The 27,069-nt window shown below is 35.5% G+C and overlaps 1 long non-coding RNA gene across 1 annotated transcript in view; it reads right to left on the reverse strand.

Moving 5' to 3' along the window:
* Positions 1-19,034: 19,034 nt before the first annotated feature.
* Positions 19,035-27,069, reverse strand: part of LOC130577612 (uncharacterized) — a 41,335-nt gene continuing 33,300 nt past the window's right edge. Inside the window, exon 3 of the long non-coding RNA XR_008965788.1 lies at positions 19,035-19,127. This is a non-coding gene — a long non-coding RNA (uncharacterized LOC130577612). The remainder of the gene's footprint in view (positions 19,128-27,069) is intronic.

The following is a 27,069-nucleotide window of genomic DNA, read 5'->3' on the forward strand; positions in this document are numbered from 1 at the left end:
TCTGCCATAGGTCACCACAGGATGTGCAGTACAGACTAAATCCTATTAGTCTCCTCTTCCAGAAACWCTTCCTAGGCTTCTTCAGCTACTGTTAGCTTTTTTCCCTCTTCCTCCTGATAAAAACCTTGAGGCAAATCCATTTTCCCTGCAGGTATTTTAAATGCCAAAAGATTCATTTAAAGGAGCCCACTTCTTACGAGTCTAAATTACAGTAATAAATTTGTAACTGTATTCAAAGGAAACGGCAAATTCATTAATGTGAGGGGAGTTGTTATAATAAAAGTATAGCACACATTTGGGGTTTTATTAAGAGCTGTATTCTGTTGCAGTCTTCAGGAGAAACTGAACTGAAAAAAATAATTTCTTCTAATATATTAATATACTAATTGAAATTATCAAAACCAATTTTTTTGTAAAAAGAAATATATATGAACTGGTAGACTCCCCAAAGGAAGTGCTTCTCCCTGCCTTCCCATTGCAGCCCCTAGGCTTGCTCCAACCTATCCACACCTCCAGGGTGTTCTGAACTATTGAACTAACATGCTGAGCATACTAGCATGGGAAAAGAAATAGCTGCTATCTAATCTGGCTAACATAATTGCGGGTTTGCCACCTTAAAACCACTACAACAGGTTGCTGCCCTCTTTTTGTTCTTTCCTAGGCTGTAAGATAGGGTGAAGTTTTCAGATTTATTTTAAAATCACCATGTTAGGTAACCAGTTTTGTTAACTGTAATTTTAGTCTAGATAGGTTAATGAAATGAGGCACTTAGTCCAGCTGAATTTCTTCTATATTTTTTGTGCTGGAATTTCCAGTAAGAAAACAAAAAAGCAATGCCAACTGAATCTTTTCATTAGCAGAACTGAATCACCTAGAGGCTGAAAAAAAGTTATTAATTAGTTTTTTTGGTTATATACTGGAGTATAAAGATGAAGTTAGCAGAAATTACAATGTTTCTGACATTCTTCAAAACTTTACACCACATTTTTTTTTCAAAAACAATACCTTCTGTATGTTCTGTTGAACAAATACTCCATTAAAAGGGGTGCAATTGTGTTAACAATAGAAGACATCTATTAGAAGGGTAGAAAGCTGAAATATAGAGGAGACAAATGGAAAACAAAGGCTCACAAGACTTGATGTAAGTCACAATATTTTATACATCAGTCAAAAATCACAGCAAGAAACAGTGTATAATAYCTAGAAATACTGAAGCTTTTCTCAGCTAAGAACTGAAATACTAAGGCCTAGCTGCATACTCAACTAGTCAAACCCCTATATTGTAAAATATGAACACTCTCAAAGAAATTCACATGAAGACAGAAAATTACATACCTGAATAAGGCTTTAAGATCAGAGAGTTTGAACTTAAATGGCATCTATTTTGAGCACAGAAAAATCTGCAGCTGTTAATGACTAGTGATTTTTGTTTGCTTTATTTGTGATGTATATATAGATATGCGTGTGTGTTAGGAATTGTAATTGAAACACTCAATTCASTGGAATCTCAGCCTAAATAAAGACCCTTGGAGTCAAGCTAGTTATTATGTGTGTAGGCTCTAAAYACCTAAGCTGCTTTGAGGACTTGTTCATGATTTACTTCCAGCTGCACAGGGAGCAGGACACAAAATCTTTCCTTCTCAAAGACCAGACTGGGTCCTACCATTAGATCTTCCCACTTTTTCATTAGCAAGTAAACCACAGAGGTATTAAAACTCACACTAWGGAAATCATTCCTTTCACATCAAAATACATTGATAATCTACATGTATAAAAGAGGCAACAGCATTATGTGAAGCCAGTTATAGCCATTCTGAAAATTATCATACAGCAAACCTCATTTTCAGTCCTTTTATTCAAAAGAGTTAGGATCTTGGAGCTTATTAAAATGACACAGAATAAAACAGGCCTGGTTTATGCTCCCTTCCCATCCTATTTTCCTCAATGTCAGCACAACTTACAAATGTTTTCTGTCAGCCTTTTTGCTTCATGCCTGTTTTCCACTGTCATCATGCACTTTGTTTTCATCAGTCTCTCTGCCCTTCYCTGACTGTAGTAACTAGATTTCTCCATCTCCAACATTCTATTAACTACGTGTCCAAAATACTTATGATGTTTATCTGCCTGCACTCCTGAAGCACTGGCAGTGCACTGGTTTGAAGCCTCAATCACCTGCTGAAGATTTTCCAGGCATTTTCTCAGCTTCCTGGCTAAAATCATCAATACACTGTTTCTRGCCATAAAAAGTGGAAGGCAAGTCATGTTTTATTTGAAAATCATGAGAAGCCATTCTTTAAATGCAGTTGCTCAGACTCCAAARCCTTAAGAGAAATTAGGGCAAAGAGTTTATTTCATCTTTCTGCCTTCAATAAGCTTAGTCCAGTGGCTGCATGTATGTACATATTCACCAAGGCTGCATGGAATTAATCTGGTTGGAGTGTTAAAAATCTCATGAGCAGCTACAGAAACAGAGCTGGGGGGATTGAAACCTTCCTTTGTTCTCTATCAGTGGAACCTTGCCTGCATGCTGAACTCTTTTCTTTCCCTCCTGGCCCCCCCAAGGGCTGTCAATAGCAGTGAAATATCTTTGCTTTCAGTAAGTTAAAAGACTGATGAAATAGGGGGATATTACAGAACTGGAAAATACCCTCAGCTGGACTCCTCACCAGGCCTGAGGAGTATGACAGTAACCTCAAAGCAGAACCAGTTTATATCTGAAAAGTGTCAGACAATTTGTCAATAGGGGAAGAATGGCTGTAGCTGCCTGCAGGCAGAAGAATGTAGCTGAGGATCTTTTATTAAAGCTCTGGCCCCTATTCACTTCTTTTGCTTTGTCTACAGCTCAGTCCACAGCTTGCTGTTGGCAGCATGTTGTTGCCTGACCTCTACAGTGAATAAATTTTAGCATCAAAACATCCTGACGAAAACACTTTTAGCCCAGTTTCCTAAGAAAGTGAGGACTGTACACTAAGGCAAAAAAAATACACAGTTTTTTTTTTTCTTTTTGTCACAGCTGAATAAACTCTAAAGCACTAAACTTAATATATGGGTCAATTTACACCAAAGAATTACAATCTCTACTAATATTATATACTTAAAAGGTTTGTGAAATTCATGGTTAATTAGAGGAAACCTTCACTAATGTCTCCCACTGAGCTCAACTCCCATTAGAAAACAGAAAGACAGAATATGAAAACTCCAAACATGGGGCAGGGGGAGGAACAGAGAGAGACACCCTTTATTGATGGTTTTCACTATATTAAGTGTGAGAGAATTCAACCAAGAGACAGGTTTTTATGAAACCATGCTTAATTCATTTTGCTGCCAACAGAACTCTTGTTGACATCTCTGTGCTGTGTCACCCAGCACTGAGAAATGCTTCTGTCACACTGAAGGGCACTTTAGGGTATCTCAAGCTTTGTGGCAAACATTGTTCTCACAATGCAAATACTTCATCCATTCTTATGCAGCTCTTTGAAATCAAATTTCAGAGCAAGAATCACTCAAGAGGAAAGAGAAAGTTGAATGCAAGAACTTTGGTGAATGGAAATAGGAAGATAAAAACAAGTTAAACAAAGAAAACATAGCCAATTGCAAATCAAAATTATTTCCTTCATTTTAGAAAACTTGATGTGAAGAAAAATGTTTGGTACTCTTTTGAGGCTATTAAAATGAAAATATAATCAATACAAATGAAAATATAATCAATAAAACCTTATTTGTTTTACTAAATTAGTTACAAAAGCCTCAGTGTGACTATCTCCTGCTGAGATATTCTCTCTTGCATACTTGTTGGATCTGACCTTATAGTCCAGCCAAAAGTATGTGAAACAAATGATCTTCCAGGAAAGTTCAGAAACTCAGTTAAGTGGGGGGATTGAATAAATAAAGTACCATTCTAATTTGTAACAGTTTRCACTTGAAGGTTTGCATGTACTTCAAATGACTTCTGTAGCCGAAAAAAATGTGTCTGGAATGGTAAACAAAATGTTGCCTCTACCTAATGCATTCCAAMGCTTTCAAGAAGTCTTTACTACACTTCGGTCAGATTCTAAACTCTTTAAAGTGTGGTTTCAAAAGGAATTTAAAAGTGGACCAGAAAATATCTCAGCATTATTTCATTAAGGCTATTTCTTAATCCTCCCACACCAATATCTGGTTCTCTATTCTAAATACCTGTTTGATGACTTGGCCATCACAAATATCAATGTGTTCAATTTCCAAAAAGAATAGCAATTAAATTTTAACCTCATTAAATTTGCCATGTAAGTGATTCAAATGCATACTGTATGTTTCACACTGAAATTCTATTTCTGTGTGTATCTTGTTTTTCCTCTTGTTTTTGTGGTTGGCTCCTTATTTGTCTGACTAGGTGTGAGTCACAGTAAAATATATATTTTKTTAGTGCTTTAGAGTTTATGAAGAATTTGTCTGTGCAGATGTCTGAACATATTGCTGGACAAATGCAAATATCAATATGGTACAGGGTTCTTCAGAATTTTTAAATTAATAGGTTTCTGTTTAGGATATTATGTAACTGATAGAAATTATTTATACTTAGTGCTGAAACACAAAAGAAATCTCTGACTATATTATGACTCCAACAGTATGTAATTAGTATTACTTACATGGAATAGATCTGTAAATTCTTACTCGTTCAGGTAATGGGWGGAAAAGCAATATAAGGAAGGAGGSAAAAGGMGAAGAAAGCCAAATAAGCTATAGCAAKGAAGGAAAAGGGAAAAATGGAAAAGGGRACAGAAGAGAAAAAAACATAGKSAGRKARAWMAWAYATATATATRTGTCTATACACACATGCAATAATTAAGCAAATCCCTGAAGTATCTGGCATTTGAAATAAGAACTTAGAAATTCACAAATTTGTTTKGGTATATTTTGGTCCCAAAAATTTTCATTGGGTGCAGATGCTGACCCTCTCAATACATCATAAGTTGTCAAATTTTGGAACGCTCTAAACAGAAACAAAGAGTAAGTTTTAGAAAGGAGACGGTTTTTATTCTGTACAAGGTGCAAGGYTCCACAAATCAATCATGTCAAGGAATAAAAAGTGAGTGAATTTATACCCTGAAATCAACATAAACCTGCCTATCTAAAGCAGTTGCTCCCTACCTATTGCAYAATTCTGCAACCATATGAAATACTTATCACTGCACCTTTGGGGGTTCCTGGTGGTCATTTGGGGAGGTGCCCCCTTCTYAGTTYCAAGCAAAATTCAGCTCAGGCAYAACCCAGGGCTGAGKKCCAAAGGAAATATGATCTGCAGGCACATATTCTCACACAATTGCCCAGCAGGACATAAAGTACAGAAGCTTTGCATAAGCATCAAGCAACACCTGCTTAACACACCTGATAACCCCTATTTGCATTCAGAGGAAGGGCTAAAGTTGAGAAAGATACCATTAAATTCCATCTGCCACAGAGATCAAAGGCAGGGACAGAGAATACTGCTTAACAGTATCACATATATACAGGCTGAGCAAAAACTGAGTCATGTTAGGCTAATGCTTGGCATGGGAAGCTCCACTTGGGTCTTTCTGTGCATGTGCCTTCTATTGCTGTTATATTTATCCAAATGTGTGTAATACACACACACACACACACACACACACACAAAAAAAAAGTAAACCTGATGTCACGTTAGGAAGAGAAAATAATAAAAAAAGTTTGGAGATGAAATTTTCTTTTACATCATCACTGGCCAATGTCAATGGAGATCCAGTTTTACCTATCTAAACTTTCATTCAGATGACTCAACCATGACTCACTCATACCTCTGATACATAGAATACATTGCAGAATATTTGATAAGGACAAGTTATGRTAACAGGAACTTATATCCTGTTTCTTCTGAAATTTGTAAGAGAACAAATCCTAACTTGCATCAAAACAACATCAAACCCAGCCTCAATACATATTTTGAATGCACAGGGTTAGAGGCTAAAGACTTTCACAAGAAGAATTCTTGAATTCTAATCTGTAGTTGGAGACTTAAAACCCATATTTTTCACATCCTAGAGCTTTTTTATCCTCTGGGCTTTGACATGTTATGAATAAAAGGAACTTTTTTTTCTCATTCCAAGCTAAGCCTCTGTTCTCTAAGAATACAAAAGGAAAAGCAAGTTTGTTTCTAATGCACTTTTGATTTCTGACCCTGCTGAAGTGCAAAATATTTTTGCCTTTTGCTTTAGAGGCAGGAGAGGGGAGGAAAAAAAACCCAATCAATAAACCACCCACAAATATCACAAACCACAAGGACTCTTGGGCTCAAATAATAGTTCTGTGAGGAACACTGGATTAGACAGGAAATTGCCTGCTTTACCACTAAGCCAAATAAATTTCTAGGTGTTACTGGAGTGCCTCATAGATTCAACAGGAGCAAAGAAAAGAACTTCACCTAATCTTTCCTCATGATTAGGGCAACTTTTTCTACAGGGTCTTTAGGTTCAAGGCCCATGAGGTTTGGGACACACAGAACAGTAGCCTTTGTTTCTTGAATGAATGTCACAATCCAAACTTACTGCATAAAAAGCAAGAAGTATTTCCTTCTTGGGCTGCATTTTCAAGATAACTCCACATTTGAACTCAAGAACAGAGGTTTCAAAAGGGAAGTTTCAAGAGATACTTGCCCTTTTAAAACTTCTGTTCTCTACTAGATGGCTTTCACACACTTCCCTCCTGGAGACCCCTAGTAATTTTCCAGAGATTGTTTTGTTGCTATGGTTGTTTCTCTTTTATGTTTGTTTGTTTTTTCTTTGGTTGTGTTTTTTTTTTGGTTGGTTGGTTTTTTTGTTTGTTTGTTTGATTGTTGATGTTGTTTCTGTTGTTTGTTTGGGGGTTTCTTTTTTTTTGGGGGGGGGGATGGGGGGTTTGGTTTTATTTTTATGTAACAGGAATATGGCAACCTATTTTTACCATCTGAAAATCTMTCTCCATTGCTCTGTGATGAATCTATTTCCTTAATTTCAGTTCACAGTCTACCAGGCAATTCAATCTGCTTAATCCTCACTCAGGTGTAAGGATGACTGCTGTTRAATCTGCAATATTTCCCTGGCCCAAATGATCAGGGAAGTCTGTAAGATGAATTGGACATACGTTGCTTTAGCCAAAAGGCAGTATTCATCAGTTTCTAAATTATATTTATTTGGCCTGCTTTTATTTCTTTTGAAGTTCATTCCATGAACATTCATAGTGTTGTCAGATTAGTAACCTTATAGTTATGTGGGTGGCATTTTTGGATTTCTGAAATTAATAGATTRCAGATCACAGAATAGGCAAGGTTGGAAGGGACYACAGTTGGTCATCTGGYCCAACCTCCCTGCTCAAGTAGGGTYGTCCTAGAGCACATGGCACAGGATTGCATCCAGACAGGACARTTCTTGAATATCTCCAGTGAGGGAGATTCCACAATCTCTCTGGACCACCTGTTTATTTTTATATCTTAGTTCTCAAATTATTACAGATACTATTTTCTTTTACATTCTGGAGAAATCTTCAAGTGAGCGAGTCAGATGAACAAATCAAGTCCTGAGTCTTATAGGTTCTATGGCCTCAGTCTCATGCACAATTACCTTCAACAGAGCTCAAAATGACCCTCCTTAACTGAATCCTGACTGAAGTTACAGCAATTGACTACACTGAGGTGGTTTGATACGCATGTTTGCTCATTTTGGTTAACAAGTTGAACAGRGGTGTTTGTCAGTCATGATTATTTTAATATACTAATGGCATCCATAGTCACTGAAGATTAAAATTCAATAGCTAAAACAATTCTTGAAGATACAATAGCAAAACCCCCCATACAATTTGCTAAAGAATAGTTGTCTCTCCTTTCCTGCATCTTAATTCAGTGCCAAAACATATAAGAACCGCATGCTTTATTTTCTCCTTATCATTAAGTTTGCTCTGAATATCTCTAGTTCTCAACAACAGATTAATCCATGCCATGTCATCTTGCATTATTGATCTCTCTTTGAAATAAATGAAAACAGAATACCTAGCACTTCCCAGAATGTGAACTTCTGGCCTGTAAATTTAATATTAAACCTAAAATTATTGTCGGAGACTATACTTTCACCAGACAAGTTTTTTTTTTCTTTAAAAAAATGAAATTTTTATGTTGGTTATGGAATAAATCCTGAATAAGTTTTTAGTTTCTTTTAAACAGTAAAACAGCTTTAGCAAGGTTGGGTAGTTTTTTGGACAGGCTTACCCCAAATCAAAATCCCACAACACTGCAGTGCAGACACTCAAACAAAAGATTCAAACCAAAAATTGACAGTATTTATATTTAGCTAGTGCTCTGAAAATGGCCCCACATGGGACTAYAGGACAACTAGCCACACATTAATAAAAAAAAAATCATAAAGCAACAATTCAAAAAGATTAAATGGGAAGCATTTACACTATGTATTGAGTGAAGTAATATTACTTTCACATATTTAAAAAAGTAGTCAGCATGCAGCTGTCTGAACAGTTTCTTAATATTCAGTATTTGCAGGAGGAATTCTGCACATCTTTTCTCAACCATCTAATAAGTTTTGGAAAGTTGAGAACCTACTGGCCTGCTTGGCTAATATCTTTTTCTGTACTGAACTCTCCAGAAGCGTCCAGTATAGCAGTTCCTAGGTGTCCCAGTAGCTAAAGAAAACCAGGGACGCACAAAGTCAYACAGGCAGTGGGAGAGATCATTGAAGATTATCATAAAAATTAGTAAATGTCCAGACTTTTATTCCTGATATAAACTCACACTTTCTTACATGTTATCAGCTTTCTAAAACTCTAGATAAAGACCTGCCACACACCCTTTAGGGTGTTATTGATAAGGTCAATAACAAGCTACGGTCTTCATGGGAATGGAGGTGAGAAACAATAAATGTATTAAAAACATATTATTACAGCATTTTAGCATTTAAAATATTCTATTTTTACTACACTGGTTGCTAAAGTGGAGCCCTGAACTTCCACCTTGGGTACCTAGCCTGTAAATAAGTGATTTCCGACTGGGATTTAAAAATAACCAGTATGAAACACTGAGGAAAATTGCACACAAAAATCTATATCACCTATATCCTCTTTGGGTTATATATGCTCTATTAACTGCAAAGAGATATCATTGTCTTCCAGGAATAACATAGATTAGGAAGCCAGAGGAAAACAGGATCTTATGTTTGGGGGCTACAAAGAAATGATTATTTAGTCAGGAGATGCAGCTACACTAACTAATTGGTAGAGAGATCCTGAAATTGGTATACAATTTCAATAAAGAATAAAATATACAGCCAAAACCAACAAAAAACAATTCAGCAAACAGTTAATTACATGTTAACACATTAACTAATTAACAGCAGGGAACAGATAATCCTAACTGTTGAAAAACTGGAAAAACAAATCGAAATGTGTTAGTGTTTTTTAATACAAAAATTCCTGGTCTTCACTTTTAAAAAACAAATACACAGTAATTTGAATTTAAGTTTTCAGGGTAGAGAAAGTTCCCTTTATCTGAAAAGAGCATTACCAGTATACTAACAAGATTAATAAATGGTGAGTAGATGGGACTAGGTCCCCTGCAGCATAAATTCATTAGGGTGAGTCTCCCCTTGTGGGAATTAGACTCTCACGGAATTAGAGAAATATTTAGACAGTAGAACCACTGAAACATTTATAATCAAATGACAGTGAAGGTGGACTGACTGCAGCAGGAGCAACAATTTGTTAATGATTTAGGGCYTATTGAGAAAATTTGGAAATTGAATAAAGAGATGAAAGCCTTTGGAAGGGCAGTTTTGTAACCACTTAAAAAGAAAAGTGAGCTTTATTGCCAAAGAAGCAAGTCAGTATAAATGACAAAAAATCCCCACACAATTCCAGACTYCCATGACTAAAAATATAACCCTTTTTTCTTTCTTGTGAGTAAAAAAAAAAAAAACCCATTTATCAGTTGGTTTAGCAACTTCATTSTATTAAAATTATTCTATTTTGGTTGCATCAGAAACAAGATGGGGAATTGGACTTAAAAGGCATCAAAGACCAAAAAAGTGAAGGAATTTGGCTTCGCTTTGGTTTGGGCTTGACACATAGATTTCCAGTCAAGTGAAAGAATTCAATTTTTATGACTGTGACTTTTTAGCACAGAGTTACCCTAAGTCTTTGGCAGGTCATGAAATAACAGAAAGAAAAAAATCTCAGAGTCTGCTTTCATTTTTATAGGAGCCAAGATATCCTTACAGATACATCATAGGAAAACATCCTTGCCATTTTATTCTTTATTGCTTTAGTGTATGAGCCACCATTATTTTTAAATTATAGAGAATTTTAAAGAGYGCATGAGTATGTGCACATATGAATWAATKATTCCTTTGAAGATTATACTTCASAAGAAGTTGTGGCCTAATATAACCTTTAAAATATATAATAGTACCCATCAGTGTTGGCTAAGACAAATACTAYCACAGCAGTCAAAAAGCAGAGTTCCTACAACAGTCAGTGGAAACTGCTTATCAAATTATGCATCCCACATGGCCCAAATAATAGGATTCTCCACAGTGTATAAGTGGAAATGTTAGTAAATCCAAAGATGAGGTAATAAATTACTTTTTCTCCAGTAAATTCCTTCTTGACAGAAAAAGGATGCCAGTTGTTTTCATTTTAACAATAATTATATCACTAGCCTATATTAGCATTAAAAAAAAAGAATACCCCAAACATCTTACTTATTTTATGTGTTCTTTTTCCCATTTCAGAACAGAACTTTCTGCAACCATTCTGCATAATAAGCTGCATATAATCACCAGGAGAATTATTTTTAATGGCCATTTCCCTCCATCAAAGGATATGGAAAAAAGCAAACTTGAATTAACAAAAGAACAGGCAGCTGAGGAGAGCACAAAGTGTCAGCAATGTTTCTCTTCATTGGGATTCCATAGCAACTACAGTTAGGTTATGCAACAAATTACTGTGAATTTTWAAGTTGTGTATTTCTACATCAAAGCCTCAAACGTCAGCACACAACACAAGAAGGGTGCAGAAAATCTATCAGTAGCAATGTCAGATGACAAATAGTCGTGTTCCCAGAGCTGGGAAGGCATCTCAAATGGCACACACCCCTGAAACCCAACCATGTTTCCTTTGAGTTTTATCTTCACATACTTTGCAAGCAGGATCAGTAAACCTCACATAAACCATCCARCTAAGAGAATCTATGTGGCTTTGTCATGCCAATGCTGTTGCTGAGGGTGTTTTTCCCCCTCAAATTCTTCCATGTAAATTCTCATGGAAGGTAAGTGTTTTCATAAAGGCTTATCCCCATATTTTGACATTACAAAGTTGCTGTGATTAATCATGTGGAAAATCTTTTGTTTTGGGCAAAGGCCAAAGTAGTTGCTGTCACACACTGCAATCTAGAATTCCTCATTCCTTTGTTGTTCATTATTAGAAGACACATTATCWTTAGAAATTATAATTTGCCACATCACAACCAGAATTTTATTCTGGTCTTTTGTGATTCCATCAGGTTTTCAAAGTAAACTTAAAATGACACACTAACTTGTCTGTTGAATGGTACTTCCAATAAATTCTCCGGGACCACCTTAAGGAATAGAGAGATTTTCTGGTGAGTCTAATTACAATATTTTTAAAATAATGAAGGAGGCAATTAGATTTAAGTTAATTTGTTATCTTCACCTGATTCCACAAAGTTTTACAGTGAGGGAAWATTTTATATATTGTTCTTGAATTTAACCCACTTACAGTCTGTACACTGAGCTACCTGGAACCTATGAGATATTGTATTCATAAAGGATAATCAAGTATTGTCACTTGGTGAATAAATTCTTTCATATCCTTCACTCTCTCTAAGATGCAGTAGACTGTTTCTAGCATTAATTATTTCAACATTCTGCTTCAACACAGGAAGATATTTGTCCTGTATTACAATAGCTTATATGGGCATACTGCTTATACAGTAAAAACTTCTAAATAACTCTTTCAGTCTGCAGTTTTTTGAAATTCAGAAGCACCCGAGGAAAAAATGTTTGTATTTAACAAGTACTATTAAAAAAATTGAATACAAATCTTCTCTTTTATGGATTTTTTTCATTGTTTTCTAGTACAATTTTCTAAAGAATTTTCAGCATCCAGAGTAGTCAAGAGAGAATTTGTACCATGCAGTCCATGGGTCAATTAATGGAAGATCAGGTATAACTCCTGCTGGTACTCTGAAGAAAAATAAAGCACATTTGGATGAYGACATAGTCTCCTCCTTTTAGGTAATTTAGTGCATATTTAGACATACAGAGACACTTTAAAATCTCTGGAATACAAAAACAATGTCTGCTTCATCTCTTATTAACTGTGATTACAACATATTTAGCAGCATATAAACATTTCCAGTTTAAACTGATCATGTGGATACCCTGCTTGCCTACAGTCTATTAAACCAGAATTCTATGGTTCATCTTCATGGACCCCCTGGCACTCCAAGTGCTTTGAATGTTTCATGCAGTTTTGCAAACCAAGTATTTAATTAAATAAAATTTAAAATAAGTAGTATTTATTTTTCACACTTCTTTGCCCCAGTAATGTCTCCTAAATAGAATGTTCCCTTGCTGTTATGCTCACTCTCAGGAGAGCCATTGGTCACATATGCTGAAGGACAAGAAATTCTTACTTTTCCTGTTTTGTGCAATCAGCTGAAAGCACCCAGCAGAAATCAAGCCTCGAGCTGAAGTTGTACTATTGGGCTAATAAAAACTAAGCATTATTTGAACTGCAGTTGCTGGAAAACACCAGTGCTATTTCTTCTGAGAGATTTGTAATCTAATGAATTGAAGTAATTTTATTATTCTGCAGCCACACRTGCAATTTACGTTCTGCAGAATGATTGCCTCTAATAGCAACCCCAGTAAAGCCAAACTAATAAAAAACTCTGCTTTGTGCTTTCCAGAAAGCTGACACTACACTGCCATCAAAACAGCAAGTTTAAAACCAGAGGGCAAAGGGTTTATTGTGTAATCTTCCATCAAGCTAAACACTGTCTGTGCACACCATATGATTTTTCTTCATCAAGACTGTTGTCATTTTGCTGTGCTTTCCCCTACTCTCCTCTTTAACCGTGATTAATGCCATTACACTCCATGAGTGAGGGTTAGGGAGTAGGAGTTTGAGGAGGTGGCATAAAGATAATTTTAGAAAACAAACTGAAGCTTTTCTAGTGAAAGATTTTGGCAGCAAAAATTAAGAAACCAGATTTGCTTGTGACAATTTGACCCCATTCTCCAGCTCAAATATGACTTTATATTAACCTCAAAATATAGCAATAAGGWAAAAAAGCCCATAATTACTTTTCCATAGCAAAAGCCAGAAACATCAAAACCCTAGCATACTAACTTCTTTTAGGAATAAGCATATCTTACTGTGGGCTGGGAATGGGCACAAAAATTGCTAGAATTTCTACTACAAGTATTTTGCTTTACTTGGGTGACAGCAGAGGTTTGCATTTTAGGAATTTATGTTTATAGCAGTTTCACAGACAAAGGATCATAAATTCTTATTGGCAGCCTAATTGTACTTGCTTGCAGCTTTTTATAGGGACAAAATGATCTGGAAAAGAAGATTTCTAGGGTCAAGGCAGTGTACCTGAACATCAATCCCCCTAGTAAATAACTTATTCTCAAGGTGCTATTCCTACTTAAAAATACTAAAAGAATGTTCAGGCTTCTTTCAAGAATTTGTTGCCACATATATCACCCTTTCCCATCAGGCCCGACATTGATTCTGCTTTTGTTGTTATTACCTGCATCCTGATAGAGGAGAAATCAGGGGAAAAAAATCCAGAAACACACAGAAGATCCCCAAAAACCCAAACTCCTCATAAAACTCAAACATCCTATTTGTTTAAATATTCATTTAAATTAACAAGGCCCCAACATTCTCCTTTTATTGTGCAAGTATGACCCACGCAACTTTTTTTATAGCTGCAGTGAAGCCCCTCTGGTATGGTATCTCCATSTTCATTCCTGCATCTGTAAACCAGGAATAGTTGGTGAGATGTTAATAAGGAGAGCCCATGACAAAACTAGAAGGCAAGTCACTGTTTTTGTAAATTAGAACTTCTATGTTTAACAATTTCTGTTGCCTGCTAAACTCCATTTGTATTCTTTTTTTTTTCATTTCTTCATCTAATATATACTCAGCAAAACAAGACAATTTTTTCTTTTCTATTGTTAGCATTTCCACTGATATACTTCAAAAAACCAAACCTCAGTGTTTCTAGTATCTGGTGCATTAGGAAAAATAAAAAGGCATTTAATAATTTACAGTCCTTGAATGGGTAAAAATATTCAGTTCTTTGTCCTATAGTTCATCATCTCTTCCTTTGTCATTATACTCTGCTTATTTCCCTTTTAGTAATTTCCTTGGGTACTTAAGAGAAAAAGARTTGCCAATAATGGAAAAATAGTCCCCAGCCAAACAAGAACCCAACCTGGACCACAGTTAAAATCAACCATTTCTCTAGKGCTTTACAAAGTAAAGTTAACAGCAGGTGATCAAGTAACCTGCAAAACAAACAGTAAAATAGATTTGATCTTCCATCTCCTTTGAGAAATCCCTTCAGAAAATACTGACCTCTATGTTTAAGATTTTACTTTTAAAGCTTTTTACAGAATTTAAAAACAACTTAAATTCACCCACTTAGTATTGTTAAGAATCTTAGTGGGTCTTAATAGAGTCTCAAACTGTTAAGTTAAAAATTTACCAACTTCTAGTGTGTTTCAATAGAACACGTTTGATTTCATCAGCCTTGCATCAAAGTCTGCCTTCCACCCCAACAGTCACAACTTGGGCTGCTAAGCACTACAAACAACACTTCCCAGAGGAAAAGATATTTACAAAAAAGTAAATAGGTTTACTATCAACATTATGTATTTCTAGCTACATATGTGCACAAGCTGGTCGCTTAGAAACGCTCTCTAGGTCTCACACTGAGGAAGTATCCAAAACTTTCATGAGAAATATTGCTAAACTGAGGTTATACAGATATATAAAGAAGCCACAYGACACAAAATATTAGCTGTCTTAATAGTATTTGATGTTACAGTATCTCTGCTGTCTAATATTTCAAGTGCCAAAGTATTGAAGATTTCAGCTAGGTTAAATTTAACATCTTCACCCTGCTTGGCAAGCCACTGAATTTTATGAGCATTTKCAGCATGTATTCTCAGCATGAAATTCCTTTTAAAAAGCAGGCAGACATATGTACCAGTTTAAACTAACAGAAGGATACACTTCCCTGTTTCACAAGAAAGTTCAGCTGCTGACAAACAAGGTGACAGGGATAAGGTCTTAATTTGAGTGAGGTAGTGTCTTTCTCATATCCTTCTCCTCAGGCTGGAAATGTGAGTAACTTGTAACAATCAGCAGCACATTCACAGTAAGTTTGTGTYCAGTTCCAATTGCATTCTGCAGTTACAGAAAGAAATATGAGACAGGCTATTAATTTATCTGAAGGAGATAAAGTCTGAGCCTCAGACAGCTAATATTCAGTAATATTCTCTCCCTACTGCACATYGTGTTATTGATTCTTGAGGGCATGAGAGTGGTGTTGTCACATCAGGAGAAAATGACTAGAATGCTATTTTTGTACTAGAGACACAAACTTGTGCCTTTTGACAGCCCTAAATAATTTAAATAGCAAAATACCCAGAGAGAATATTGTRATATTCTATTTGTGAGAACTGCATTTGTGACATACAAGCAATTTTCTGCTATACTCCTCACATATGCTCCTTGTCTGTATCTTCCTTCATTTTTCATACTTATCTCATTAAAAAACACTTCTGTTGAAGTCATATCTGGAAGTTTCTTCAATACAAAGCTGTATCATATTTTTTCCCTTTTTCTTCTTCTTCTTTTTTTTTTTTTCTGTGTGCCATCTGGAGACGACAGACACCTGGGCTGAAATACTTATTACACTTACTGAGCCAAATGCACAGCATTTGTGTCCTCACCAGGCTGTTGTCACTATCTCAGTAAAGACATTTCTTAGCACCTGACAGTGCATTTCCCCTCTGTGACAGCCCCTCAGACTCTCACCAAGGCATGAGCTATGGCTACACTGGAGAACAAAGATAACATGGAAATCTTGACCAGTAAGTGACCACGGAGGGATATTGCAGCATTTCAGAATTATTGCAATTGCTATCATGAATATTTATTTGAACCTGGTGCCAATGCCTTCAGTGCACCAACAAGGCTTCAGCTGGCCCCATTTCACCTGGGACCTCCACCCACTGGGTCTCACTTCACACCAATTCCCTGATTAGAAAAAAAGCAAAACCAACCAAACAAAAGCTAACCAAAAAGCCCCAAGCCACGGAAAGTCATGACAGGTGACTGATCAGTTGCACATTCACAATTTCCCAGGAGGTACTAGATAAGGAAAAAAAAAAATAAAAAGCAAGTTCTTCTGCCACAAATTGTACTCAAGAACAACTACATTGAAATTAATCTTCCAGAAAGTTGAGTTTTAGGATGASAACAAAACAACTTATGACAGCTTTTATCTAAAATGTGTTTGAACTGACCTCTAGAGTATGATTCAAATCATATTAAATTTGCAGCATGCAACTATAAAGAAACCATTCTGTGACACAGAGTTTGCAACCTCAGGATAAGAAAAACAAACATTCAGCAAAGAAAATTTATAAAAAAGATGCCAAGGATAGAAGAAAGGTAGGTACAAACAGGGCAATGAGCAACTTTCACAGCATATGCCTATTTTTCTGCTAGCACATAACATAATTACTTCAAAAGTACTGTTAAATGGAAAAGAAAAATCTCCTTTGAAGCTTTCCTCCTAGGCTTTCTTTCAGTCCTCCTGCAGCCATCCTTCCTCTTCAAAGGGGTTTTCCTCAGGGGTAGGCTAAACAATGTAAACACTGTGGGTCAGTTTATTCTACCTGACAGAATTTTTACAGATTACAGGTAACCGCAAGTAAGAGTCCAGTGGGATTCTGAAGCACCCCTAACTACAACCTCAGGTGTTCAAGTCCTTTAAATTCTGGCCCAGGATCAGAGACTCTTAAACTTGAGCTGGACTAAATTAGCTAAAGTGATATTTAGCATATCAAATAACTGAATCAAAGAAAAACAGTCACCCACAGATTCTACTCTCTTCATTTCCTTAGCTCAAAATTAATCTCAGTTTTTGTTTATATCTATGAATCTTAGCTATAAAATGAGAATTCATTTTATCTATCAGAAACCTAACCCTAAAGCTGTGTACTATGGGTATACAAGACCATATCTTCAACTGTCTTCAAGACAGCTTTAAAATGAACTTAAGCCATCAACAAAAGATAAGCTAATAAGTTTTCAATATATACTAAGTATATTGAAATATTTATCAAAGCAATATATACAGGAATTTAATGTCAATGATTTTTAGTGCAACATTATAGATTGTTATAGACTAAAGTTTCAGCTAAATGGATTATAGGTTTTTTTTTTAAAGTAAATCACCACTTGACACCCCCCCCCCAAAAAAAAAAAAAAAAAAAAAATTGCCAATTTAAAAAGTAGTAAGCTGTGAACAATCTCTTCCAACTCAGGTATGCAAGCAGAAAAGAAACCCAGTACCCTCAGCACTTCTGCTCTGCTCAGCTCATGTCAATGGATCTTTTTACTTATCATGTTTGAAYTGCAGGAACAGTACCTGATCTTTGCCAAAGATGCACCATATATCTTCTTGAGATCTGCAGACACTCATCACATCCAGRAGCAGCAGTTAGGTGCAAGTCCACAATTCCATCAGTAGGAGACTCTGTACCCTGGTCTGAGGAACATCTGGCAATGTCAGTACATGAAGAAACCTGAGAGGGCCCTGGGGTGCCACTGGCACACTTCTTGGAATAACTCGTCTGTTCCAGAGAGGCAGGAAATTAGAAATAACTCCAGGTTATGCAGTTCTCTAGGATGCCTTCAGTCCTGACATTTTTACCACTGCTTGCCTTCAGAAGTAATCAGAATCAGTCCAGACACCTCCTCTCGCTGAAAAGAAAACCAAAATCTGACTTAGACATTAATAACCCCTCTTTGCTCTTCCCTATGACCTTCCTAAGTCAACTGCCCACCCTGAAAAAAACCTCCATGAGTCTTCCACAAATGATCCTCAGTTGGCACCAGAACACCTCCTTTTACAGCACTAATTCGTGGACTCCTCATCCCAGCAGGCAATCATTAAGCTCTTCATTAATCCCAGCCAGGCTCCTGCTATCCTATCCTTGTTAAGCAAATAAAATATAGACCTTTATGCAAATCCTGAGGTACCAAGCTAAATTTCTTGAGTGTTTCTATGAAAAATACTTTTAAAAAGTTATWTTAAGCTTTCATTAGAGGGATTTAATGTTTTACCTCCTCAATAAACAGTTTGTGAGACCACAAAACAATTATTTCAATTGTTGTAGGATTAAACTTTGTTTCCATTTTCTTTAAAGATGTGCAGCCAGACAACCTATGAAATGTAAACAGATTTTGTGCCCTTACCTGCTGTTAAAGGAACTTACATATTTCTATGTAATTAAAGAAAACATTTAYGAAACAGAGAAAATTGCAGAATTTTTTTAAAGCACATTAAAAATKATTTACAAGTATATGACATGAAAAGATGTGAATTGTTTAGTTAGCTTCAAACAAACAGCAATAATTCCCTGATAGTGCATGACAATGCACTAAGCAATGACATGACACAGACATACCTTAGATCAAAAGTCATTTWGAAGTTCAGTTTCACATCCTTGAAACATTTACCTTTAATTTTCTGGTTGTTGCCGTACAGACAATAAAGTTTTGATGATAGATTAACTCATTTAAATTTGCAAAGGTAGAAATATTTTAACAACCAGAGCATTAAGCTGGGTTTTTCTGCAGCTGCAAATTGCTTTAGTCTGGCCTATTTTTTAAATTTCTTTTCACATAATCACCTCTGAGAAATGAACTGATACACTGCTAACCTTTTGTCACTTCTAGAAGTAATCACAAATCTCTGTGATCCATCTTTCTTCAGCTTTCTTCTTTACATGTTCATGTCCTTTTTCTTCCTCTGAAGTAATCTAAACAGACATGAAATCATGAAACACACCAAGGCAGTAGTTATTAATAAACATTTATTAGCTAATTAATTCCAGACAGTTCATCATTATTCATCAACAAATCATAAACTGAAGTGAAATGAATTATTCCCAATTAGTTTGTCTTCAGCATCTTGCATTAATTATTACAGGTTTGATTCCTTTTGAGTCATTCTGTTTGGCATTCATCATGATTAAAAAGGATAGAATGCACTGTTATACAAATCATAGAGCTCCAGAGAGCTAGACACAGAAAGAATAATTTTCAGTTGCTTATTTTATCCTTAATCATATACATATTATTAGTTATAAGCTGAAAATTCACCTACATGAGAATGGTAGGAACAATTTCCCATTGTAAAATTAAAAGAAGTAAAAAAATAAAAATATTGTAGGAAATTATAGTTGTTCTGCCTCTCCTTCTTAAAGAAGGATTAAAATKATGTTTGAGGGTTTTCTTTACAAGCATCTAAGTAAAAAATACAGATGCTTAAATATAGCTGCATTTTTCTTTCTGAAAAGTACAGCTCACCAGTGGATGTCTTTTATTTACATGGTATTTAAAGGGATTTTTTTCCTAATTATATTAAAACTCAGCTATTCTACTGTTTGGTTTTGGGGTTTTTGGTTTTGTTTTGATTGGTTCGTTGGTTTTGTTTTGCTTTTTCCCCCACAAAATCTGTCTGTTATAATTTACTTCCTACATACTTATGAAAAAGCAGAAGGATTATAAAAGGAAATAGAATCCCATATGTACTATTAAGACCCACCTGAAACAGTGTGACTAGAGTTAAAAGAAAAAGAAATACCTCAGGTTATTAGGTCACTTTTTTGTTTTAAATATAAAATAAATATCTTTTCTGATAAGACTTTGGGACAGTGGTGAAATTTATATATCAAAAATAGTGAATCTATTTTTCCTATTTTATATTACTCACAAGGTTTTCTTCAATACAATGTCTGTCACTTCCACACAAACAGAAAAAAATGGCCTTTTGTTGTATTCCTATTTTCATTTATTTACTTCATTCATGTATACCAAACTGGGAATGGTTAAATTCCTCTTCTATGGCCCTAAATATACTCAGATTAAAATTTCCTAGAAATTATTCTTTTTTTCCTGACAAAATGTCAATTTTTTTCTGACTATCCTATGTTATTGCTCTTTGTAATTTTAAAGGATGCTAAGAAAATATAATAATATAATGTCTTCTTTAGGAGCTACAACTATCTCTTCTGGGCACTGCCTTGGAAATATTTTATGTTGCATGTTTAAAGCAGCGTCTGGCTAGAATCTTTCCTTGATTAGACTCACTTTTTTAAGTTTCATATAACTTAAGGCTCTCAAAGGCTTCCAAGGCAGAAGTGGGAAGGGCRGAACATCTCACCATGTGCTAAGTGTCAAGGAATCCCTGTGAGCTGAAACCCTGCTGCCTCAATTGTTGCCTCCTCTTGACTGTTTATTGAAGCAAAGMTGGGTGTGAAGCACTGCTGGGTGGATGCTGCTTTTCACTGGCAGGAAAACCAGAGGGGAAARGAAAATACAAGAGGGCATGCCCTGTAAATTGCAATACCACAGGATCAGTAGTCTTAATGCACATCATGGAAGGTATTACTTCACTTGAGAGAGCATTTCAGATAAACCTCTTCTGTACTTCTTAGAGAAACAAATCTTATATTTATGATTAGAAATATATATTGATTCTTTCCAGAGATTTGATAAAGCACATTTTGACATGGGGTTTTCATGAAAATAATGAAAAAGCCTATTCAAAAATTGCTATGTAATAAAGCACTTWTAGATATTGTTGTTCTCAGATAATTGACATAGTTATATACATATTGTGACAACCAGAGGATTACCATCAGTAGCTGATAAACATCAATGGCATTAGAGAGCAGGACTTTTGGCATGCAAAATATTTTGATTATTGAAGAGGACATGGAAGGAGTTCCTAAAGACATGCCCAACTTAAAGCAAAAGTGAGGTATTTTGGCTTATAAATACCTTTCACCAAAGGGTAAACTAAGCAAAATTACTTTGCTGTGGCCTAAGGTTTCTTGTTTACTGTCCCACAGTCTGGTTTTCTATTAGTCAGGCTTTAAAGATGCCTACATGTTTGCCTCTGTCGCAAGCTCAAAACCCCAACTGTTCTTGCTTCCATTATGAATCCCTAAGCTCTTCCTCTGGCGTCTTTTATATTACTGGAATTTTCAAGACAACATGTGTGAAACTCATTCAAGGGGAAAATGTGAGTTTCTAACWAGACAAGTGAAGAGTGTTGCTATAGTACTTATAAATAAGCCTACATACAGAGGCTGGCAGCACAGGATATGCCAATCTTAAAATTATGAATTCCATCTATCACCTAGATAAATTTGTTGGCCTAATGGAATCACATGCACACAAAAAAAAAATCAAAAAGGGATGAATAGGAGAGAGTATAGTTCAGTCCTAAATATCCAGTTTACACTCAATACATCAATAATTTAATTCTGGAAAAAAAAAATGTATATATAAAAACACCCTTGCATTCTGTTGTGTTCATCAACAGAGTTGCAACTTGATATTTTTTATAATTTTTAAAATTTTCATCCACAGGTATTTTATTTATAACATCTGCACTGCTCTAAGAATTACACATCCCTATTTCTTTAAACAAAAATGTTCTAGGGGAAATAGGAGATTGTTCCTTGGACTGTTCTAACACTTTTGCATCCCAGGGAAATCTCAATAATCTAAAATTAGGAGAGAGAAACTCTTCCAGACTTCCTTACCTGCTGAGACAGGGAGTAGAATCTACATGTCTGCACAAAAAAAAAACCCAAAGCATAGTGCATGTCATTGGAAATATATCCTACCCAACTTGCTGACAAGGCCAGGAGACGAGGTAAAAATCCCAAAGGGCCATTTGGATTCCATGTTTCCTGAAGTAATGCTTTAATGACAATAAACCTACAATTTTGTGGCAATCTTGACWCTGATAGACTTAGAGATAGAAAAATGATATGCTGAATTGTGCCCTTTTGAATAAGGAAAAATACATAGGTTRTTAAGACAGATTAAACAGAGTCAGAAGTTTTCTATATGCTAAAGAGGATCCCCTAATTTGCTTGAAATCTGAGGTTTTCAGGTTTCAAGTGTTTATAATTTACTGATAGCTCCATTTCTTCATAGCAAGTTTGGTTACAAAATATTTATTGTATTGTTTCGTTTATAATTCCTAATTGCAAAGCAGGATCCCCTCAGATATTGTACAGAGGTATAAAAAAAACAACCCCTGCCCCGAAGACGTTACAGGCCCACCACAAGAGAAAACAGATGGGCAGAGACAGATGGGGGAACAGAAGGAAATAATAAGAGTTCTATGATGGATATAAGAAATGTAATTAGGCTGATCATTTACCCATGCATTGTAAAGTTTGCCATGAATATGATGCCACAGACAGATTTTTCAGAGAAGTTCTGCATTACAGATCTTTTCCGTCTCCTGCTGTAACGAGGGCACTTCTGCCACACAAAGTAGCACAGTTCAGGAGAATTTCTCAGTAATTGCTTACTCATGTACACTTTGCTTAAGTGTCTCTTGGATATTAGCCAATTTCTGAGCCCTTTCACAGTGGGAAGATAAGGCAGAGATCTTGTTTAAAGCTTTTCCTACAATTCCATTTTGTTAATGAAACATCATCTGTTTGATTACACTCTGATGACCGTGCTTCCTAACATGGGAATGRGAGATAATAAAAGCATATTATTTATATATAAATATATTATTATTATTATTTCATAACTACTTTTCTCCTCCCCACATTGATACTTTGGTAGCAGAAGGCTGAAATCAGCTCTTGACTGAAACACATTTACACATCTTTCGATGTTCACTTATGTCTATTTATGTTTGCAAAGTTTTGCTTTACTAGAAACTGGAGATCTAACAATTTTATTGTACAATGAAGAAAATACATGRAGGATGGCTATGTCACCTTTGTTTMGAGCATAAATAAAACATAAGCTCCACAGAAGAAACAAYGATTAAGCTAAAAAAGATAAAATATATTTGTCTTGTTTGTTTCATACTACATGCACAGGACATCTGCTCTGCTAGAAAAAATACTTCATTTTTTTAAGGTTAAACAAGATTCCAAAAAGTATCCAAATTAATATATTATGTTTTATTGTAGAGCAGGAATACATTCTTCTTTTCAAATGAAGATATTTGGGCCTGTAGTATGAATATGGTAAATAAAATTAATGGTTAAGCATACTTTCTCTCTACAATTCAGATGTCTCTTTCACCTTAAAATGTTTATGGAAATGTCATTGTTTCCCAGAAGTGCTAAAACCAACACATACACACACACCAACACACAAATAAATCAATGAAGCATAAAGGTTATTGATAATTTAATAAAGAGGCACTTGGCAGTACGCATCTTCTTAATCTTGTTCTAACACTTGATATTTGAGAAATAATAAAATTTTGTGATACTTTAATTCTGAACATGGAGCAATTCACATTTAAAGCAGAACTTTCTTAATTATGTTAAATTATGATTGAAATGCAAGGTAGGGCTGATGGACATTATGTATCTGCCCACGTGTTGTAATGGAGGCAACATTAAATCACTACGGAGCACAACTTCACTCTGGATAAAACAGGATAATACAATGGAAAGAAAACAGAAAATCCTCAGTTGTACAATCAGATCAGATCACAACAGTTTCTGATGTCAGCAACTACCAATTCCTGTGGAAAGGAATATAGGAATGGGATAATGTTACTATCAAAATTTACATTGAACTCCTTTTATGTTCAATTCCTAGCACAAAAGCACTTTGGATTCTTCATGTAAGTTACATGTACCAGTGAATTTTTTTCATTCACAAAACCCTGTTTTTGCTTCTCTTTGCACCACCTAAGAAAAAGGATCAGTTCACATCTGGCTCCACTGAATTAAATGTAAAACTACTGGTGCCTTCAGTGTGAAGAAGTTTCACTTGAAAATCTATTTTCTTCTTCTTTTTTTTTTTCTTTTTTTTTTTTTTTTCCTGCCTCGCAAAAGAGCTGTCAGATGACAGAGAATGATCCAGGTATTTCATGTGAAGAAGCTAGAGCTAAAGTGGGGCAGATCAGGTAGCACCTTAACTGCAATAACAGCTRGAGAAAACATTCCTCTTGAAACATGTACTCAAGACACATTCAGTTTTTCTTCAGCTTCAGTTATAATTTCAGATTTGAACTACACAGGTACACAAAAAGCTTCTGACAGCTATTGTTAAAACTAATGTTCCTTTAGAAYAGCCATAAATTATAACCCAGCCAAATTTCTAGTCTATTTTTATATGTTTCAGCAATTTCCCCCTACCCCTTTTCTTTCCATGTTTTTCTTCTTTTCTTATCTTATCTGATGGTAGCCAGTTCTGGGCTGGGTCAATTCACTTTTTCTGTGATTTTCCTCTCTGCACTGAAATGTGTGGCCMGGCTGCAAGCACCTTTCTATGTGTTGGCAACGACAGCTTAATCAGGCAAAATAACTAGAAATCTGACTATTTCAACCTCACTGCAGGCTACTTGGTCAAGATTCAAAAAGCATTTATATTTATTCTTTTACAATTTGTGATCTTTTTCACAATTTTGCTTGTCACCTCTTAACCAATCCTTCTCATTGTCAGAGAGAGAATCAATACACAGGACTGCAGTTATGTGCTCCTCTGGAAACTTTTGGTAAGGGAGTGACAGGTAACCTCTGTGTGGGTTGCCTTCTGGATGGGGAAAAAATGCAGTATTTCTACTAAATCAACTGGGAAAGAAAAAGGTGTGAGAATTTTGTCCTTAATAATAGAGCCATCTYGCTAAGTTGCAGCAAACTTTATGACCTCATAAATAAGTAACTACTCTAAGAAGAAAGTGACAAGGCAAAATTTGGCATATTTTTGGTATTTCTACGAAAGACTCCCAAGTTATGTTTTCCTCTGAAAAATTAAGGTGAACTCCACAGCACCACTTTGCCTTCTCAGACACGTTTTTGCATCACATTTTCTACTTCCCCTGATGCTGTCAAATGTGTCAGGTGTGTCTGTCTTCTGAATGTCTCACAAGACTGTAAAATACATAACAAACAGCTTTCTTTTTGTGCTTCAAGCCTTGACCTTGATACTTAGGAAAATTGCCATAACTCAGAACTGGCTAACATCTGAGCTACCTAACCTCAAAAAAAAAAACCCAAAAAAAACCCTGTCTATTGTTTAGCAGCTTATTTTAAAATTAATTTTAAAATCAGTAAGAGTTTTGGAAGACTAAATGGCAGGCAAAAGAGAGCCTTTGTTTCTATAAAGAGAACCTCTGAGACTCTATGCTGCAATACAAAATGGACAAGTAACAAATTTTTATTACTGCCATGCTTTATGGCTWGATTCATGTCATAATTACACAGTGTGCAATGCAATACAGTCCAGTGGAGCGCAAAGTATCCACAAATTTGCAATATTCTGCTCTCACAAGATACAAAACAGAAATTTCCTTGCATTTTACAAGTATTCAAATCAATCGTATATGAAAACATTTCAAAAGAACCCTAAATTTGTTACTGATATGATTTTCAGGTATAACTTTAACTCTGGTTTCCAGGAAGGAATGGTGCAAATATATTTTTCAATAGTATACTGTTTTCAAACAGGCTATTGTTCTACATGTCCTTGTAGACATTTGAAAGGTTACAATATTTTAATAATTTAATTTTAGAGAGATCAATTTTATATCAGAATGCATTTTGAAATATTTGGAACCAGTTCCATTTATCTTCTGATTTTATAGGTACTATCCAGCTGTGTCATGTGGGGCTCAAATGGCTTCAAGTGCTTCATGAAATCTAATAAAAATTGAGCTGTTTCAAAGGAAAAGTAGATCTTACAAATGTGTCATGTACCTAACCTTAAGCCTCTAAATGTTTCATATTCTGAATTGCTTGCTATTAAGAATGTAAAGGAGATGACAAGCCCAGCAAGATTTGCATCTAAAAGACATAAACCATAAAATTAGGCTAGTGGGGAAAAGAAGTAAGCTATTACTGATAGTGCTTATTCATGTAAGACAGTGAGGATCATAAAGAGTATGAAACCAGCTTTCAGCCATCAGATCAGTAAGATATATTTCAAGAATCCAAAGTGAAATAATGATAGATTTTAGAAAGAAAAATGTACACATCAGTAATCTCCAACAGTCATGAAAAAATGAACKTGTCTGTTGGCTGGACAATCCAGCACAAGCTTATACTGAAGTTTCATTATCTGACCTGACTGTGTTTGGGAAAATCTCTGAGCTGRAAGGTTTGGTCTCTTTCTCACAGTGTTAGAAGGAATTCACATGTTCAGAAGAAACTTACTGCAGTGGCCATCTTGGCAACAAAACAGATGGGCAGCAAGAAATCACTCCCAAAATCACTACACACCAGGCTCTCTGGAAAACAAACCCATTTACTTCACTCTGGGATTTGCTGAACGTGATCCCTCACCTGTTTCATCAAAGTGAGCATGGTGACTGCTGGACATAACCAACATGCCCAAACTCAGGGAAAGTCTAGTATTTACATGTCTCCACATTTGTCACATGGCAAGGAGTTCTGATGACRAGCCAACCTGTCTTAGGGAAAGAGATGATAGAAAAGACTAAGAAGAAAATGAAAARGGAAAGAAGTATCAAGTAGAACATGGTGCAGAGAGGTAGCATTGGCAGGTGATGGGGCAAAGAGATACTGAGATTGGTGCTACTGAAAAATAAGAAAACAGAGCTAGCAGAAATCTGATACTTTGGCAGAGGAGTGCACTCTTCATGCTTTTTTTTTTTTTTTTTTTTTTTTTTTTTTTTTTTTTTTTTTTTTTTTTTTTTTTTTTTTTTTTTTTTTTTTTTTTTTTTTTTTTTTTTTT

Source organism: Malurus melanocephalus, unplaced genomic scaffold, assembly GCF_030028575.1.
Source record: "Malurus melanocephalus ecotype Western Australia unplaced genomic scaffold, MMel_1.1 scaffold_185, whole genome shotgun sequence".
In the NCBI taxonomy this organism is placed as follows: Eukaryota; Metazoa; Chordata; class Aves; order Passeriformes; family Maluridae; genus Malurus; species Malurus melanocephalus.